Source organism: Cryptotermes secundus, unplaced genomic scaffold, assembly GCF_002891405.2.
Source record: "Cryptotermes secundus unplaced genomic scaffold, Csec_1.0 scaffold463, whole genome shotgun sequence".
Classification (NCBI taxonomy): domain Eukaryota; kingdom Metazoa; phylum Arthropoda; class Insecta; order Blattodea; family Kalotermitidae; genus Cryptotermes; species Cryptotermes secundus.
In genome coordinates this window covers 852,785-868,188 of record NW_019735561.1, presented here as the reverse complement: position 1 = coordinate 868,188, position 15,404 = coordinate 852,785, and the positions used below count along the sequence as shown (strand labels likewise).

The window sequence follows — 15,404 nt, the reverse complement described above, 5'->3', positions numbered from 1 at the left end:
CTCATAATATTTCCCGTTCACCAATGGGGGGATGAAATAAGGGAGAATGGGAGCAGTGGGGCATGTGTGTGTGTATGGGGGGGGTGCGTGGGAGGGGGAGGGGGAGAGAGAGAGATCTGGCCCAGGACAGGGACCAGTGGTTGGCTCTTGTGAACATGGTAATGAAATATTGGGTTCCACACAGGGAGGTGAATTTCCTGACCATCTGAGCGACTTTCAGCTTCTCAAGGAGGCCTTTGGTTTATGCAGTTAGCTCAGCACATGTACATATGTGCACGCATGTGTGTCTGCATGAGAGAGAGTGCATGCCTGCAGAAGAACTCTGTGACATGCACTAAGAGGGCTCTTGACAGCAGTGATAAATAGCAGGTATGCCGACCAGTAAGATTCACAACTGAGCAAACTGCATAGGATTGGGGTTTGCATGGCAGTAAGTATTCAGATTGTGGTCTTCTGGGTGGACCAACATGCAATCTTTTAGAACGCCACAAGAGTTTTGGAGGAACTCTTAGTTATCTCTTGTATCTGTCTTATGTGAAATTCCATTTAGCAATGTAGAAGTACAAATTAATCAAAATTCCAAACTATGTACTGAATGTAGTTCTGAAGTCTGGTGGGCGAAAGAACCAGCTATTCTGACTGAAACTTTTAGTACTTTCTTTTTTCAGTCCCTCCAGACAAATGTCGCTATAGTACCTCGATTAGGCCATGGCCACTTCCTTCCAATTCATCAATTATTACATCATCTGACAATACAGTAAAACTTGGTTATAGTAACATCGGTTTCTGCGACACCTTGTCTATTGCGTCAAATATTCAATGGTACGAACTAATTCCTCATAAAGCACTGTTTTTATACCTTGCTTAGTACGACATGCACAAATGCATCAACCTCGTATGTAACGTCATTTTCATTCCTGAATTTCTCTGATATCGTGGGAAAGTTCGATGTGTCTGCCCACCCTCACTTTCTCTACTTGCTGACGTGACTGTCCTGGAAGAATACGACCGCGGGCTGCAAGAGGAGCGTGGGTTTTATGCGAAAACAAGGGTGTGGGGTGGGACTTCGTGAATAGTGCAAGAGGACGCGGCAGGTTGTTAACTGCATTCCTTTCCTAGAATCTCGTCTAACAGGACCTCACATTGTCTACTTACCCTATAGTGTTCCTGCCTAAACTCAGAGAAGTGCAGTAGCGAAAACATGGCAATGAAAAGGAAAGTTTTAAGCATTGAAGAGAAAGTTAAAGTGATTCGTGAAATATTGTGTGTATTGTCAGTGAAAAGTGCTGTAATATGTCTTTGATATTACACATTTGGGCAATTCCACGTTAATGTTACGTTAGTCTGTACTTAACTACGTATTTCACTAAAAAATGCAACATTTTAACTCGGTTTTTGGTAGATTTTTACGTGACTAACATAAGGCTACTGTGGAAGTGCCCATTTCGGTTACAACGACATTCGTTTATAACGACACTATTTTTAGGTCCCTTTGATGACGTTATAGCCAAGTTATAGTGTATATGGTTCCGATAATGATAGACTCGTTAAACAGCCAACTAAAAAAAATCTGCAGGTTGCCAAGTGTAATCCACGATCCTACACTACATCGTCAAGGTCTATTAACTGGTTCTTTGTTTTCATTACAGTTGCCGAAACAATTTCCCATTTTTAAAAAGTTTCTTTTAACTGGACAAAACTGACAAACCTTAAATTCTCGTCCTCGAAGTATAAACCAAGCATAAAAACTAAGTTCAATACTGATCCGATTTCTCGCCACAACATGAAGATGAATGGGGGAGTGGAAGTACAACTCCACCGTCCTTGAGTTCAGTACTGGATGGAGGTGAGTGGTCATCTTCACGCCCCGGCCGCTATGCCCCCAAGGAAAGAGCTCCAGGAACCTACTAGATAGGAGGCTGGGTGGGCCCCAGAGCTGGTCTGGGTGCTGTGGAGTAAAGAAAAATCTCTTACCCCTACCAGGAATCGAACCACAGCCGTCCAGCCTGTAGCTATACTGACTGGGCTATCATTATGGTTAAGAAAATACAACGTTCTAAGGCCCAGGAGGAACTTTTTGGACATTCTGTACTTGGAATCTGAACTCGCAAAGAAATTTACAAGCCAACAATGTAATTGAAACAATTGTTATGGTTGAGAGATATATCAAATAAAAAACTCTAGGCAAAAGTATTATTCAGATTTGTTCACAAAAACAACCTTGTGTTACCCATACCTTTTCAGAGACCGGACACACAACTGTGGAGGTCTGGGCACTGAGGAAGAAGAGAAGATACGGAGGGTGGAGTGCAGGAGGGAAAGAAGGGGGCGAGGAAGGACAAGGAAGAAGAGAAGGAGGGAGGTAAGGATGAGGGGGAAAAAACAAAGTAATTGTGACAGAAAATGTAAGGAGGAAGGTAGAAAGGGGTGGAAAAGATAATTAAAGAGATGGACCAGAAAAAGGTAATAAGAAAAAGAAGAAAGGGACAGAACAGGCAAATAATGATGAAAAAGAGGGAGCTTCTTCCCAATGCACATGCACTCAGGTCCACTGATGGAACTAATGAATTGTAATGCACGTTTTTGAATTATATAACTTTACAGCAACAATGTGTGAGAAAGAGCCTGACGATGAACAGTGTGTCGACACATTTCGCTATAAGAAGCAATGATCAGACTGTAGTCAAAGAGTTGTAGAGACAGAACAAATAATGTTTCATACCAATGTTTTACAAAGCTGTAACAGTGTTGATAACCCAATCTTCCAGACCATTTAACAGCAATTTCTGTTTGTGAACAGCTACATCACGCCAATTATTAAAATGCGGCACCTTTTAACACGTGATAATGGAAATTATAATCAATTTAGATATATGTCATTATTACACACAACACAGAGCGGTACTGGATTTTAATCAACAAAAATTATCTGCTATAAGATAAAGTGTGAAGTTAGCCCTTCGGCTAATTTTTAAGCATATGTTGATGTTGATGATTTAACTGGCGTGGTGCTGCGGAACACGAACATTTGCTCCTTATCACAAGCAGTTCATTCCATCTACCTTGGCTAAGAAGACTCATTTCTCAGTTATGTTCAGTGCAACATAAAAATATGTAAAAAATGATGTCGCTCACATACTGCAGATACCAACGTGACAGGGTTAGGCCCAACAGAAGCCCTTTACCCTTCTTGTAATTTTGGACTCTTCAGAGAATATTATTAATATGGGCGCATCCAGGACTCTTCTTCCAAGGGGCACAACCACATTTTCGGGGATAGTTACGATCTGTAAGCGGTCACCGATTATCAATCCAATCCCCGTCTATAGTCACTCATACACGTGACAGTATTTCAATGAGTGGACGATGAAAATGGAATTACACGGGAATATTTTAACTTAAGGATTAATGCAGTGTAGTAATTTCAACACGTGAACAGTTGCCTGAGGATGGCCATGTATGGCCGAAACATGTAGGACTTTAATTTTAAGTTTAATGTCATTTTATGTGAAAGAATAATTGTAAACAGAGTTCCATTAACGAAAGAAGAAAGTGTGTAATGTGATACATCAATGCTGAAATACAATGTTACATTTATCTCTATTTCACATATAAAGCGGGTACAACAAAACTGGGGAAATTAAAACAGTATAGTAGCCATGTACCCGCCGCGCGGTCTGAGACATGAATCATCTTCGCCCTCTCTAACACTGGAATCGTGGGTTCGAATCCCACTCGAGGCATTCTGTGGTTGTGTTGTTCCGTGTGTAGGTAACGGCCTTGGGACAGGCTGATCCCCCGTCCAAGGAGTCCTACAGACTGTGCATAGATTAAGAAGCTGATAAAGCGGCCAAGGTCCACAAAGATTGTAGAGCCATAGATAAATAGATAGGACTCTTGTACTTCTTATCATAATAAAAATGGCACTAACAAAACTACCGCATATGCTTCCTTTGCGTTTTGAAGGATTATCGAAATCTGCTACCTTATCTGAAGGGTCTGTCAACGCCACAGTATTGTCCCTGATCCAAAAATCGGACACAATTATAGCTTAATCTTAAAATAAAGGCAACAAATGGATTATTCAAAAACAAATCAAGCTTGCCACTCCCAGACAATCTGAATGCCAAATGAAACGAGTATTATAGTGGAACTTTTTGGCATCCTTTCCTACGCTGCTTTTTCTGAAATTTCACTTTACTGACGTAAATAAAGGCGGTTAGGCCGTTATAACAATGGCTTATTATACCATCTTCTAATGTCATAGAATCTCGTATGACTAATTCAACTGACAAACGCAGTTCGTGGTTAGCTTCTATTATCACTTTGGTATTTCAGCCAGGTTTTGAAAGTAATCTTAAGCTTTGTTCCCTTGTTACAATGAGCTGAAAAAACAGAATGTGTCATGCTTATGCAACTGATCTTCATACCAAATCCAGACACGAGTAGCGTAAGAAATACCGTATCCCTCAGAATTCTTTGAGACAAGCTTACTGTAGTAGGGGGACTGAAGGCACTTTCTGTAAAGTCAAATGCGGCAAACGTGAATCTGATCATTAATCTCCATCTACTTCCGAGGTCTAATAAAGCGTAGAGATGTAAGGCTTACTCTACGCGATTTATAAGCCCACATGGGCAACCAAATTTCTGCATATCTTTTACTGTTGGCTCTTTAGACCTAACGACTGCTCCAGTTCGGGCCTCAGCGTCCTTCCCTCACATCATTTCTAATTCCTCATTCACATTCACTCGTACATTATCAGCCAATGTCGCTGAGAACTTCATGCAGCACAGTCCTCCTTGACACGCTTAAGTACACGTAGATCAGCTGGGCAGATAATTCATGGCCTTTTATGGATTCAGGTTCTTTGCCGTGTTTATCTTTCACGTTTTCTGGCTAAATTCTGCACATGTTTTCCACTCCCCAGTGCGAGTTAAATGTCCCACCCATCTCAATATATTTCATTTGATCACTTTAATTATTAAAGTAAAAAAAAATGTACAAAATGCTAAGCTCCTCACTGTGTAACGTTCTCTATTCTTCAGTTACTTCAACTCACTTACGTAAGCAGTATCTTGTTCTAACACACCCTTAATACATTTATCTCTGTCCTTTCCTTAGGAGCCGGGATAGCGTAGTCAGTATAGTGACTAGCTACGTGCTGGCCGACGGAGGGGTCGGAATTAGATTCCCGGTAGGGTCAAGAATTCTCTTCTCCAAATCGTCCAGACCGGCTCTGAGGGCCGCCGAACCTCCTATCCAAAGGGTACAGGGGGGTATTTACCCGGGGGTAAAGCGGCCGGGGCGTGAAGCTAACCACTCACTTCCAACTAGTGCCGATGTCAAGAAAATATGGATCTATACATTTACTCCCTCATACGCCTTCATGGTGTACTGCTTAATTAGTTGAGCACAGGGAAACCTTTACCTTTCCTTATGGGGAGAAGTGTCGCACCCGTAAAAGCAACAGTAAAACACAAACAGTACGAATTCCATTAAAGTGGACAGAAATGCGTCAAGCTAGCAACAGAATACTGGTTCATGAAAATGGCGGAGCGTCGCGTACGAACATCTCGTACCCCAGCAAACAGGTATATGCATATGTGCTTTACCGCAAACAGATCTAACTATATCGCATGACGTAGTTAGACCTTAATTCAAATGCCTCGCAGTGTGCACAATATTATCTTATCTGTGCTTCACTCCGTCACTGAATTGCTTTACCCATATTCACATAACATAAAAATATTATTCGTTATTTTGCACAAATGAACTCGTGGTCACGCCGCTATTCAGCGGGAATACTTTATATACCATGGCCATTTTGAAGAGACATCAATCCAAAAATTATTTGCTTCATTCATTTTCACACAAAGTAAAAACGGCATATGTTCATTTGTATAAAATGGGCGTAATGAGCCCATGGTCATAAGGATGTTCAATGGAAATATTTCATGCTCCACTGTAAATTTCGAGGGAGCAACAGGACTTTTAACAAGTACAGATGTCGGAAGGTCGCGGGTTCAAGTCCCGATGACGTCATTGGATTTTTTCAATTGACCTAATCCTTCCAGCCACACTATGGCCCTGGGGTCGACTCAGCCTATAACAGAAATGAGTACCAGGAATTAATTAAATAATTTTCCTGGGGACTAAAGCGCGACCGACGCGTAAGGCTGACAACCTTACCGCCATCTTTGAGCCGATTGTCTAGATAATGTGGGAGCCTCAACGTCTCACAACCCTATGAGCCTTCAGGGCCTGTTACAGGGACAGCTTTACTTTATTTTACTTTTACAGATGTTCCTCTGTTTATGCGATAGTTGTGTTCCAAAAAAAAGTCGCAGAGAGTGGAATCCCATAGATCGGACATTATTTTCCTTTCTCCCCTCACATTCCTGCGCCGCTCGTATCAAGGCGAGTGCTATTAACCGAAATCGGTTTAACCCAATTGATCACATTATAATGAAAAGGATTTTTCCCAACTCGCATGTAACGAGCAGTACCTCTAATATACAAACAACTAAAATAATCTAGGCGTATATATTGAAGAGAACAGTCTTCTGGGTCGTAAAGCCGTGCAGAAAACGGATTGCTGCCTTCTTGATTTATTCTTCGATCCTCAAAATGGAGGCGATGTTCTTCCGAAACGTCGGACTTCCTTCGAACTATACAGTGTTACAACTAAAATGGCCGTAATCTTACAGACGCTACCGCGAGAACCCCATATCCATCATCTCCGTATTATTTCATCAACAACTGCCCAAATTATCCAAATGAAACATTTATTTCCTCCTGCAAAAAAATTGGGGTATACTTGGCTAATCTTTCTTTTGTGTGTGTAATGTTTTATTCGAAGATATAACCACCGCGGACGTGTAAAGAGGGGGGGACATTCTGAAAGAGCATGAATATTTTAATTATAATTTTTATGGGTTTTTAAGCCGTTGTCAGTATCTAGAATAAACAGAGTCGAATTGTGAGATAAATAGTGAATAATCAATTTGAAAGGAAGCAGTCGTTACCTAATCTAGTCACTACCCTGAAACTGTCACGGAGAGACTGAGAGAAACCATGAAAAACCTGTAATGACAGCCATCAACCCGGCCGAGATTCGAATCGACGCCTTCTGAATACGAGGCAGGTCGCTACCGCTATGCCAACCAGTTCGATCATGAAAGGCAGATTTTACTCACGACGTTCGAAAAATATTTAGTGGTCTTCCCCACCCTTTTGTAATTCAAATTCTACGAAAATCTTCTAAATAAACTTCTCTGCTTGAATTTCTAAACCAGTGTTTCTCAAATAATTTACTGGCCCGCGGTCTCACAAAGGTTAAGAAACCACTGTTCCAAGCTGTTCAGATTACGACGCTTTCAGTGGCTAATTAATTAACTCCAAGTCATATATGAGAAGCTGATATTCACACAGCTGACTTTTACGGCACTCCAAGATGTGTTCATAAGAGACCCCCCGGACCATACATTTAGCCACGTGAATTCAATCCATAATCCACAGCCCACTTCTTTCATACTATCCTCTAATCTGCATGTCTCACTGACGCCCTTCACTTCAGATTTATACATTTCTCATTGTCCAGCTGTAAAAAGTGCGAAGTGTTTTCAGAAACTATAGTTACAATATCGAGCTTTCTAAATAAACCGCGTGGAATTCTAAGCAACTACTTACTTAACTTTCCGAACCCGTCACGACTCTCGTAACACGAAAGGAGCGCATTCCAACTCTAACAAGTGAAATTTCGCACATAAAATTATAAAGATGGCCTACACATATTTTCCGAATACTTTCCTTGCAATTCTGAACAGCTGCCGACACAAATTTACTTTTGACAGAAATATGAGAATAAATAAAAAATAAAGCAATTTTATCTCATGTTTTTTGACAAAATAAACACATTATGGTCTGACATATTTATAAAGATAAAATTACTCTTTCTTTTAAAACTCCGTGCCCTGTAGTCGGCAAGCGAACTATACCGACCGAGCGACCGCGGCTTGTCAGCGAAGTTAGTGCAAGCGTTTGCGGATAGAGGGTGTCAAGTGGTCAGCGCAACGGATCCCCACGGCCATTAATCTCGGTTTCCTAGACCGGATCCGCCATTTCCTTGAAATAGCTCCTCAATTATCCTCACGAGGCTGAGTGGACCCCGTTCCAGACCCACTGCCAAAAATTCGTTAATCACACGTGTTCCAGTACATTCATCTATATTTTGTGTAACATGCAACTATTTCGATAAAGTCGATTAAGTTCGACCTTAGCTTCATGTAAAACAAGAATTTTATACGGCAGAAAGAACAAAAACTGCATTATCTCGACTACTATTGGGATGAAATTTAACCAAATTACGTTCAGTAGTTTTGAAGTTAAAGTTTGAGCTGCAGCATTCGGTACACAGACAAGACCTCCCCGAAACGCATTGCTTCAGGCACTCTGTACAGAGAAAGAATAAAAACGAAACAAAAGAAAAATGAGGCTGTTTAAAACAACGTGAACTTGTCTGGATTGACATGTTTAGACCCGAACTGGCTTTTTATAGTTCCTACGCGTGAGTCAAGGTGTTACAATCAACAAGCGCTTCTGTATAATTCCAGTTATAGAACATATAGCAGAAACGTTTATCATACCGTCTGCGACATGTACGAATTAATCCGCATCTTCAAATTTTCTAACACTACAAATGTCAGTAAACTCAAGTCCTATCGTTTCCTTGAGATAATAACCCCGAATGTAACCTTACTGATACGTAAGGCCATGTAGGAGGAATTGGAATAACAGGTTTGAAACAGGCGCTTAACCCGGTCTTGCTTCCTACTTTTCTTTTAGGTGACAATCGTGGGTCAGTTGAAATAACAGAATGCTGTTGTATTAGCGAGCAAACTGCTTAAACTCAGCCGTTACCACGCTAATGATTGTGTGGAAAGTCGCAGCCATGTCTAAAATCATATGAATGTCGAATTATATTATAAAGGCACAACCGTGAAACATTTGTCGTAGTTCTTCCTTCTAGGTCGAGTTCAACTTCATATGCAAACTTTAATGATTCTGACCACTGAGGGTGTATGAGAACAGGGTGTTGAGGAGAATATTTGCACCGAAGAGGGATGAAGTGACTGGAGGTTGGAGAAAACTGCATAATGAGGAGCTTCATAACTTTTACTCTTCTCCAAGTACAATAAGAATGATCAAGTCAAGGAGGATGAGGTGGGCAGGGCATGTAGTACGAATAGGGAGAGGAATGCATATAGGATAATGGTGGGAAAGCCAGAAGGAAAGAAACCACTGGAAAGACCAAGGCGTAGGTGGGTGAACAATATTAAAATGGATCTCAGAGAGATAGGATGGGATGGTATGGATTAGACTGATCTGGTTCAGGAAAGAGACCGCTGGAGAGCTCTTGTGAACAGGATAATGAACCTTCGGGTTCCATAAAATGCTGGTAAGTTCTTGAGTAGCTGCAGAATTGGCAGCTTCTCAACAAGGTCTCAGCTCCATGAGTGAGTGAGTGACAAAAGCCAGTACCGCTAGCTGCTTATAAAGCATGTTCTATTGCCTAAGTAACGGCATCCTTACAACAGTATAAGTTGTCAAAATTATTTCTAAAGCACTCTAAAATGGGTCATTTCTGTTATAAACTCGTGAGCCATTTGTTCCGCATCACGAAGCAAACACAAGAGAAGAGATTAAAGAATAATACCCATATGTAATCACGTCATCAAATACTGCAATTATATCTATGAACCAGGGACATAATTAGGACACATACGAACTAGCGTGGTAACGCAATACTAAATACAGAGTAATTCAAATAAACATTTCTGATACTATAGTTCTTCCCAGGCCTTCACCAGCGTGTCTCTGGTGAATGCAACAACCACCGCTTTCCTTATCCTGCGCTTCAGATCAACAACAGTGGCACAAACACAGTATCCTCCCAGTAACCCCACAAAAAATGGAGAGGAGAGCATGATGTCAGATCCGGCGACCGGGGTGGGGATATTGAATGACAGAATGCTCTCTCGCCTGTGCAACCGCCATTTTCAGAACACGTGAGCCTCTAGTGGACGGGAATAGAAGCACACTTCCGGTTCGAATAAAAAAGAATAAATGTGGCCAGATCAGCTGCCTATCGGTACACGCGCATCACTGTGATTCGAATGAGTGTTTACTTCATTCTGAATTCCTGTATTGTGACTTCATTCTATGAATTTTGTATAAATAGCGCATAAAAGGGTACAGGTTGAGGATTGCAAAGCAACGTTTCAGTCATCCTTGACCTCCATGACAGCTACCTCCAAAAGTAAGCACAACGCTATGAAGGCATCGGTATGTAGGACTGCAAGTAAAGTTCCACTCTGCCGATTAACGGTCAGCTTCATGCTTCGGCCGCTTTACACCCCTGTCTAGACGTGATGGTCAAGACAGAAATATCTGCCCCTACAAGAAATCGAATTTCGGTCGTCCAGACTGTAGCATCCGACTTTACGGGGCTATCGCTTCTCATTACTACTTCCATATGAATAAGTGTTTATTAAAGGATAAAAAACATTATTTTCGAGTAAGCGATGGAACATGATGCATTCTACCTGGTTCTTCTTGAACATCAGGGTCTACTACCTATTTCTGGTAAAGGAAAAGTTGTCCTGTGCTTAACTAATTAGGAACTACGCCATGAAGAGCGTATGGGGAAGTGGATGTATAGATCCACATTTTCTTGACCTCGGCACTAGCTGGAGGTGAGTGGACAGCTTCACGCCCCGGCCGCTTTACCCCCGATACCCATTGGATAGGAGGTTGGGTGGACCACAGACGATGGGGAGAAAATTCTTGGCCCTACCGGGACTCGAATTCAGACCGTTCGGTCGTCCAGCCCGAAGCCAGTCGCTATACCGACTAAGCTGTATCGGCTCCTCTGGTGCATCTTTTAATGTATTTCACGATAACGTGTAATCCAAGGTTCCACCTGATAAAGTCATAAAACTATGGTAATATAATTCTCATGAGTCATTCTTTCAAACGAAGATTTCAGGCAATTCTAACCATGAAAAGAGACAATATTTTCCAAAGATATCTGTGAGAGCTGATTACAAAATGGGCTCAAGGAAACTGTTTAGCAGTTCAAATACAATAATAATGCACTAAGACACAAACAGCCACAACAAATCAAATGTAATCTGCTTTGCTACACGACGTTGCAGGTTTACATCGAAACGCTGAAAGGTGCTGTTACTTTTCCCACTGCATGAAGACACGTCACGTGTAGGAGGACACGCAAGACGAAAATGACGGGTTTTCGTTTGGATGATTGGATTTATTAGCACCTTGGTTACAATTCTCTTAATCACGCTTAAATACAGCGCTATCGCTGATTTACACACTTTCCAGTTCAGCGTTGCACACGCACTAGGATTCTCCATCATCGCTAGTCGTCTCCTGGCAACGGATCTCAACAAAGAAACTGTCACTTCAAATCACTATGAAGTCTTCTTGTCTTCAATCACTTTGTACTCCTAGTTCCGATTCGATCTGAACTTACAGCTCACAGCTCTCGTTATATAGCCGCGACACGGACCGCATAGAAAACACAATTCTATTGTTGATGACGTCACCGCGTTACATACTACGGTCCGATATGCGGAAATATGTTTACCGAGACGGTGCCTAGAAACGGACTGCAACACCCCGTTCTACTGTTGCTTGGCGCAGACCGCATAGGGAACGGTTTCCTTTATACTGCTGCATATTTGGATGTGTTTACTGGCTATCGCATAGAAACGGCAGTTCTTGTATTGTAACCTGTATACGTTGCCGTGAGAATGTTTAAGGACAATTCTCTATTGTTGCGTAACGTAGAAAGGAACTCTTGTCTTCGCGGGAACTTGTTCACGGACCCGTTGCCTGGACACAATATTGTCTGTGCCGTATTTACCCAAACACGGACCTACTGTTCTGTATCATGGTGAAAAGCAATATCCTAAATATTCAGCAAATAAAAACAGTGAGTGGAACTGGAGGCCATGAGAGGGCTGTAAACAAAGAGTCTTCGTATTATAATTTGTGATTTGTGTAAGTATAGTATACTTACTTATTTACTCATGGAGATGAGCCCTTCTGGAGGAGCCGCCAATTCTGCAGCTACTCAAGAATTTCCCAACATTTTATGGAACCAGAAGGTGCATTACCGTGTTCATAAGAGCCCTCCACTGGTCCCTATCCTGAGCCAGATCAATCCAATCAATATCATCCTATCTCTCTAAGATCCGTTTTAACATTGTCCACCCACCTATGCCTTGGTCTTCCCAGTGGTCTCTTTCCTTCTGGCTTTCCCACCAATATCCTATACGCATTCGTCTCCCCCATTCGTGCTACAATAGTATATCAAATTTTATTAAAATCTGAAAACACAGAGAGGACACATAAAAATTCAGTTAGGCATTAGGTAAAGCAGCACTTAGAATGAATTACAGTGAATCAAACGCAGTCGTGGTAATGATCAGGTATGTGTCTGTGTGTCTTATAGCCAAGTTTAATCAAAATCTGTCCAAGTATTAAGAAATATATACACATAAGTTCACACAACCTTAAGTGACAAATAAAATGAACCAAATTACAATGATTCGGCAAAATTCAGTAAAGATCCGTCACACCGACTGCACCTCCAATCTGTGGCTGTTTCTTGCGGCACAACGGAAGGACATGAAACACGCCTAAAAAGAGAATACGCTACAGATACCAGAAATACTGTGATGTAGCACGCAGAAGCAAGGGATGTTTCGATGGGGCACGGGGTACTAAAGAACAGTATACTATCGTTCCTTCTTACTCAGACCCGAATGAGGCAAACCTCCGTCTTTAGTAGTACTATAGGGTTCTAACAATGGCGTATAACACAGAGATACTGGCTTTTCGGACTTTGTCCTTCGTCCGGATTCTAAATAACTAAGAAAAAAACACGACGTTTCGGAAACTGGCTCTGTTTCCGTCCTCAGGTGAGGGAAGACACCTACTCTGTTGGGTCCAGTGATTGAGGATAGCTCTTTCTAAGGGACCCAACAGAGTAGATATGAGGACGGAAACAGATCCAGTTTCCGAAACGTCGTGTTTTTTCTTAGTTATTTAGAATCCGGACGAAGGACAAAGTCCGAAAACCCAGTATCTCTGTCTCCGTCTTTAGAATTGCGAATAACTACATTCTTGCTGAACGATCTCACTCCGTAATTACCAGCTCTCTAACAGTAGTCTATCAACATTGCTTCACTATGACGTAATAGTGACATCACTTGTATGATGCAGACCGAATTGTGTTACACAGTGTAGAAGAACATAGGAAATGTGGCTTAACTACGATCAGGGTCTATATGAAAAGAGGTTTGCTCTTAACATGTGTCCAATTTAAAATAACTTATATGAATTCTAAGATACGCGGGAACGTAGTTGGTTGAGGCACTATGCTACAAGCCGGAACGTCGCGGGTTCGAGTCCCGATGAGGTGTTTTTTTTTTAATTTACTTAATCCTTCCAGCCGCACTATAATCCTGGGGTCGACTCAGCCTCTAACAGAAATGAGTATCAGGAATATTCCTGGGGATAAAGGGCGGCCGGTGCATAAGGCGGACAACCTTGCCGCCATCTGTGAGCCGATTGTCTACAAAATGTGGGAACCTCAACCTCTCACAACCCTATGGGCCTCCACGGCCTGTTACAGGGATACCTTATATGAACTCTGGCCTCCACAAGTTCGTCTTCGTTCGTGTCCTCGTGTGGGTTGTACTACATGGAGATATTCTCACACTGATCTGGAACTGATGGTGATTAATGAACTCCATGATCACAGAACCCTAAGATTCAACGCCGCTAATACTTCAGACCGTCACTGAGCGGTCTCAACCAGTTCAATCCACCTCTTACCTTCACAACCGAACTCAATAAAATCAATTTTTGTGTCTTCCTCTCATTTCTTTGCCGTCTTCAAAGTGACCACTTTCCAAGAGATATCGCCACAAAAATTCGCACCTCCCTCTCTTTATTTACTCATACATAGGCCTACATGCGTACAACTGAAACTCTTTAATAATATTAGAAGGTACAAAGATTCCGTCACGATTCCTCTAAATGGCTTCTGACGGTGAAATTTCGAAAAATTGCCTTTAACATTTAAACTTGAGCTTAAGCCCTTAATAGCGCCAATACCTACGATACTGTCCTCTGCCCTTAAAACGACTGCACTACTCTGGCTTAAGACAGGCTATGCAAACATCAGTAGCCTACGTCAAAATACGAAGTAAGCAATGTGACGTTAGGTCAAGCCCTATTTAAACATTAATCTACATGCGTAAAGTACCCTCAATCTATGTTTTCCCCTTAATGTCAGAGGGATTACACGCACACGCATATATTGCAATTAAGTCTGACCGTACTATTGCATTCTGTGGCTCTCCTGTGTTTTGCACAAACAGAAGCAAACTCCGTGGTTTCAGTCCGCAAGTGAACTATACCGACTGAGCGACCGCCGCTTGTCGCGTGGAGTACTGGATGCATAGGTCTAAAATTTTCTTAACTTCGGCACCAGCTAGAGGTAAGTGGTCAGCTTCACGCCCTTGCCGCTTTAACCACGGGAAAAGAGCCCCGGGTACCCACTGAATAGGAAGTTTGGTGGACCCCAGAGTCGGTCTGAACGACGCGCAGAAGCGAAAATTCTTGACCTTACCGGGACTCGAACTCCGACACCTCGGTCGTGCAGCCCGTAGCCAGTCGCTATACCGGCTCTATATAAAGTAATTAATGTTTACTACCTCTTTACCTTGTGGCACGCGGTAGCGTAGTTGGTTGAGGCATTATACTACAAGCCGGAAGGTCGCGGGTTCAAGTCCCGATGACGTCATTGGATTTTTTTCCAACTGACCTTATCCTTCCAGCCGCACTATGGCCCTGGGGTCGACTCAGACTCTAACAGAAATGAGCACCAGGAATTAAATAATTTTCCTGGCGAGTAAAGCGAGGCCGGCGCGTAAGGGTGACAACCTTACCGCCATCTCTGAGCCGATTGTCTAGATAATGTGGGACCCTCAACGTCTCATAGCCCTACGGACCTTCACGGCCTATTACAGGGATAGCTTTACTTTACTTACTTACCTCTTTACCTAGTACTTATCACCCAAATTTTCTCGCAAAAGAAGAAAAATAAAGCTCCGGTGTTATATATCACAATTTAAGTCTTAATTCATACATTTAATACATTTAAATTGAAGTTCATGGAGGTAGGCCTAGGCCCACTGGGGCTGTAGTGCCAAGGGAAAAAAAAGAAAAAATACATTTAAATTAGAAAGAACAAAAGAATTACAGACCCGTTCTACTTTGTAGCATTAACCAACCGTGTTATATTGGG

The 15,404-nt window shown here is 42.0% G+C and overlaps 1 protein-coding gene across 1 annotated transcript in view; it reads right to left on the bottom strand.

The window, feature by feature from the left end:
- LOC111869555 (protein FAM102B) overlaps window positions 1-15,404 on the bottom strand; it is a 55,529-nt gene that overhangs the window by 21,277 nt on the left and 18,848 nt on the right. The window lies entirely within an intron of this gene.